Below are 5,714 nucleotides of genomic sequence, written 5' to 3'. Positions count from 1 at the left end.
GAGAGAGAGAGAGAGAGAGAGAGAGAGAATTCCAAGCAGGCTCCACGCTCAGCACTGAACCCAATGTGGTGTTCAATGTTCAATTTCAGGACCATGAGATTAGGATGTGAACCAAAATCAAGAGTTGGAGGCTCAACCGACTGAGACATCCAGGTACCCCTTACTTTCAATTATTTTAAAAATAAATTCAAAAACTGATATTCAATTCAGTAATTGGGAAACTTTAAGCTGGGAACAACTTGGTTATGTCAATCTGCTCCAATTGTAAATTTATGAAATCTAAATGTAGATCCTTTTTAGGAAGCTATCTGTACTATTCATTCTTTTTCTTTTTGCTCCCCTGACTAGATAATGTCAAAGGATCTATGAGGTCACTAATTTTTTCTTCTGATCTAAAAATAGTCAAACTCATAGAAAAAGAGAGTACAATGGTGATTGCCAGGGGCTGAGCGGAGGAAGAAATGGGAAATTGCTGTTCAATGGGTGGAAAGTTTCAGTTATGTAAGATGAACAAGTTCAGAGAACTGCTGTACAACATTATGCCTATAGTTAACAACACTGTGTTTAAAACTTTATAAATAGGGGAGATCTTATATTAAGCACTCTTACCTCAAAAAATAAACCACATGTGGATCAAGTATTTCAATAAAAACTTAGTGTTTAAATTGAAGTGCTAAGTGTAAAATACATCACATTTTTAAGATTCAGTACAATTAATGTAACACAGCTTGATGGTATTTTAATTTTAAATGTTTATTTTTGAGAGACAGAGAGAGCATGAGCAGGGGAGGGGCAAAGAGAGAGGAAACAGAGGATCCTGAGCAGCTCTGTGCTGACAGCAGAGAGCTCAATGTGGAGCTTGAACTCATGAACTGTGAGATCATGACCTGAGCCAAAGTCGGATGCCTAACCAACTGAGCCACCCAGGCACCCTGAGGGTAGTTTTTAATGTATTGATTATTTATGGAAATAATCATAGTTTGAATACTTTAATATAAATCAAATATATTTGTAAAATTAATTTCAACTGTTTGTTTTTACTTTTTTCAATGTAGCTATTTGAAAATTTAGCATTACATTGTGGCTTACATTACATTTGTGTATATACATACATACATATATATATATATATTTTCTCTATTTTCCATGTGATAACACTGCTCAGCTCTTCGTAAGAAGATAATAGGGGATTTTTTATTCCATGTGCTTTAACGGGATGGACTTTTATGCCTTTTGGAATTGAAATATGAAAGCAAATCTAGTTTAAGCTGGAATTGGAATATTTTCTACACATGTTTTGTCGAATTAAACTATCTCTAAATCTGAAGAAAGGTGGAAATTACTCCATTCATACTCTGATCTAAAAAAGAAATCTGCAGCAATGCCAACAATATTCACTTTACCTTTGCTGGAACAAGCACATCAAGAGGAAAACGACCATCTCCAAAGGCAGCTCATTCTATTTTATATAAGTGTTAATTCTTAGAAATGTCTTATTTATAACAAAATATTTAATTTTTAGTTATTGCTCCTTAGTCTGGAAAAATTAGGAATTGATTTAATTCCTATTTCATGTAGCACCCCTTTCATATAGCTATCATCCATCTGTCTCGAAGGCAAGTAATGATATTACAGCACCCTTACAAGCAGCAGCCCATTCCATTCCCAAGCATGGTGCCTTTTCCCCAAAGCTTATGTGGGCAGTCTGATCCTTTTTCATTGTAAAACTCATTTTGCAAAGCTCTCATTATTTGGAAAATCTCATTTCTAGAATTTGATGTCTCATCTTTTTCTTCCCCCCATTAGTAAATAAGAACCTTCCTAACCATAAACTATTTTATGGCTTTTTTTCCAAAATGGTTCATTCTCATAATCATTGCTGTATTTTACCTCTGAGCTGTATTGGTGATTTTTCTGTCAAGTCTTGTGGTCTTTAGCATGATTCCTATGATCCTTTTAATCTATTTTCCATTGATATTCCCCAAAATATCCTTAGGCACGTTTGCATTATTTTGGTATACTATTTTTCTTATTTTTTTCCTTAATATGTGTTCCTTTTTTTCTTTCTTCTTTCTTTCTAACTTCCTTGGTATTAATGTTTGGTGCTCTAAAAGTCTGCCAGTACTCCATAATCATTATGGAAAACTAAAATACAACCAATAAAAGGAAACAAAGAAAAAGTATCAATAGTTCTGTAATACGGATAAAGTCATTTTTAATGTTTTAGATAATATCTAGTAAATTCTTATCTGTAGATACAATTTAACGTACATTTTAATAAATTCTAAATGAGATTTTGCTATCCCTATAACTTAGTACCGGTTTTATGTACTAATCAGACACACTAAACAACTGTAAAAACTGGTAAATGTACACTTGCAGTTATTATGTACTGATTACATGACACAATGTTTTAATCTGTTCAAAATTTAGGTGGCATTTTTTCTTGTTTATAAGGAACACTGTGAGAAACATTAATTTTAACATATTTTGCACAGTTTAAAACACCTGCCTTGGGGCGCCTGGGTGGCTCAGTTGGTTAAGCATTTGACTTTGGCTCAGGTCATGATCTTGTGGTTCGTGGGTTCTAGCCCCGCATCCGGCTCTGTGCTGACAGCTCAGAGCCTTAAGCCTGTTTCAGATTCTGTGTCTCCCTCTCTTTCTCTGCCCTTTTCCGCTTGTGCTCTCTCAAAAATAAATAAACATTAAAAAAAATAAAAACAAAACAGCCTTTAGGATGATTCCTCAAACATAAAATTGATGAGTAACAGATCTGGGAATTCTTTAGTCTTTTAATATTCACTGTTAAAATTCTCTCTAGTAAGGTTATATCAATTTCTAATCCAACCTGTTTGGTGTTGAGGCACTAAGAACACATCATATCATTCTTCTACAGCTTTACAAATCTGATAGAAAATAATGTTAGTTTGATGTTGTTGTAACTAATACCATCAAACATTTTTGTTCAAATATTTGTTGGCCATGTAAAAAGGCTGTTTTGGATTTGTTTTATGACTGCACATTTTCATTTGGGTGTTTTCTAAATAGATTTGATTGAATCTTTTATTGTAAATATTATTATCAGTGGTGATTTGAATCCATAAGCCATTTGTTACTTTAATATTTTGTTATTGTTAAATTTTCACAATTTTACATGGTCAAATCTTCTCTTTTTTCCAATTCTAATGTTTTTAAAACTTTAATGAGGTAGTTGGTGAACAATGAGGATAAAGAGTGCCATTTAATAAAATGGCACAAAAATCCATACAATGGGCATATTTTATTATACAAGTAATCATCTTATTCTTGATACCTTCACTTTAAAGTAGAAGGTGGAAGGATGTTAAGCAAATATTATAACCATCTTTTTTATCTTCTCGCATGCATTTATTAAAATTAAAGTTGTGGCCTAATTAATGTTTAACTATTAAAAATAATTTTGTTCATTTCTGTTCTTATCAAATGCATAATACAGTTTTGGGTAAACTATTATAGGTTAAATGCCTATTATTCAGATGAATCTGTATTAGCTAGGCATGAACATCTATAGGCATTGATGTTTAGAGACTGTTGAAGGTAATATATTTTTGATATAATTACAGAAGCCAAATATCTTTGGTTATACATAAATGTGTTCTTGAAGGCCACGTGCAATAGATGAGATACCAATGAAACGTAGAACTTATAATTTCTTCTCTGGATCATAACCTTGTTTTGCAACGCAAAAGAAATGGATACCACTGTAAAAATATAAGTTTGACCACCTACAACTAAATGGCCCCTGTTAAATGTTTTATAATCTAAAATGCAATTGTGAAAGTTGAAATACTTAAAACAGACAAAGGTCAATATTCTTGCAAATTTTATTTTAAAACTTGCAATTAGTCTTGCACATAATGCAATTAACTTCTATCATTGACTAGAATCTCACAAAGAGAACCAATAACCTCTTGTTATTTGTCCTGTTATTCAATATTCCTATTTTTATTACTTTCATTAAAGTCTTCATGTTTCTTATCTTTATTATTGGAAGAACCATTGAATGAAAGTGAGAAACAGTGAGATGCTCAGATATAGTGTGAGATCTAAAAAAGAGTGGTTTACAGAATCTACAGTAAAAGACTTGTATTAATAATGATGAATTTCGCTTCCCTTTTGCAGCCATTGCTGGAGCTGTAGCGGCCAACATGAAGTTCAATCTGTTTGTGACCTCTGACTGGAGCAAGAACCGTAAAAGGCATTTCAGTGCACCTTCCCACATTCTCAGGAAGATTATGTCTTACCCTCTTTCCAAAGAGCTGCGACAGAAGTACAACATTCGATCCATGCCCATCCAGAAGGACGATGAAGTACAGGTTGTGTGAGGACACTACAAAGATCAGCAAATTGGCAAGTAGTCCAGGTTTACAGGAGGAAATACGTCATCTACATTGAATGAGTACAGCGAGAGAAGGCCAATGGCACAACTGTACACGTGGGCATCCACACCAGCAAGGTGATTATCACTAGACTAAAACTGGGCAAAGACCGCAAAAAGATCCTTGAATGCAAAGCCAAATCTCGCCAAGTAGGAAAGGAAAAGGGCAAATATAAGGAAGAAACAATTGAGAAGATGCAGGAATAAAGTAATCTTCTATATGACATTAAATGGAAACTGTTACAATGATAAAAAAAATGTTGAATTTCATAGAAATGTAATAAAAAGTAAGCACGAGGGGCGCCTGGGTGGCGCAGTCGGTTAAGCGCCCGACTTCAGCCAGGTCACGATCTCGCGGTCTGTGAGTTCGAGCCCCGCGTCGGGCTCTGGGCTGATGGCTCGGAGCCTGGAGCCTGTTTCCGATTCTTTGTCTCCCTCTCTCTCTCTCTGCCCCTCCCCCGTTCATGCTCTGTCTCTCTCTGTCCCAAAAAAAAAAAAAAAAAAAAAAAAAAAGTTGAGAAAAAAAAAAAATTTTAAAAGTAAGCACGAGAAAGACCCCCAAGATCTAAGATTTTGGTCTCTGTTCTGAGTCCAGAATTGGTCATAACTTTCATGAAAACAATCTTTTAAAAGTACAAATTTGGGGTGCCTGGGTGGCTCAGTCAGTTAACCGTCCGACTCTTGATCTCAGCTCAGGTCAGGATCTTGTGGGTTCGTGAGGTTGAGCCCACTTTTGGCTCTGTTGTCAGCACTTGGGATTCTCTCTCTCTCCCTTTCTTTGTGCCCCTCCCTTGCTTGTGCACACTCTCTCAAAATTAATAAAGTTTAAAACAATAAAAAAAAAATAAAAAAAATATATACATTACACCTCCCCCTCCAATTAAGCCCACCAATTGTTTTCCATCTCCTCTAGAACAGTATCTGAACTCCTTACCTTTACACATAAGAACATCCCTCATTTATTCATCTCCTCAATCTTATTCATCAGCACTTTCAAGTTATACTTTTTTTCCTTCCAGTTCCATCAGAATTATGTACAACTCTCTAATTGTAATACACATGTTAATCCGAACATTTCCCCCCATTTCTAATCTTAAAAACTCATCTGTGTGACCACGCTTTAGAGAGTCCTCATCTCTAAAACATTCCCTGATATCCTCAGGCCCTAGCAGAGTTAATCACAGTTTTTTTCCACTTCCTGCTGCCACTTTCTACCCTCACCCCTCTAATTCCACTGTACTTATCATTCTTTGGTTATAGTTGTCTCTCATAACACACTGTGAACTCTTTGAGAGCA

At 35.0% G+C, this 5,714-nt stretch overlaps 1 pseudogene; it reads left to right on the top strand.

Annotated features, from left to right (window-relative positions):
- The first annotated feature begins 4,187 nt into the window (after positions 1–4,187).
- LOC122215073 lies at positions 4,188–4,624 on the top strand (annotated as a pseudogene).
- The last annotated feature ends 1,090 nt before the right edge of the window (positions 4,625–5,714 follow it).

The sequence above is a fragment of the Panthera leo genome, chromosome A3, assembly GCF_018350215.1.
Source record: "Panthera leo isolate Ple1 chromosome A3, P.leo_Ple1_pat1.1, whole genome shotgun sequence".
Classification (NCBI taxonomy): domain Eukaryota; kingdom Metazoa; phylum Chordata; class Mammalia; order Carnivora; family Felidae; genus Panthera; species Panthera leo.
This window is presented reverse-complemented; position numbering and strand designations above follow the sequence as displayed.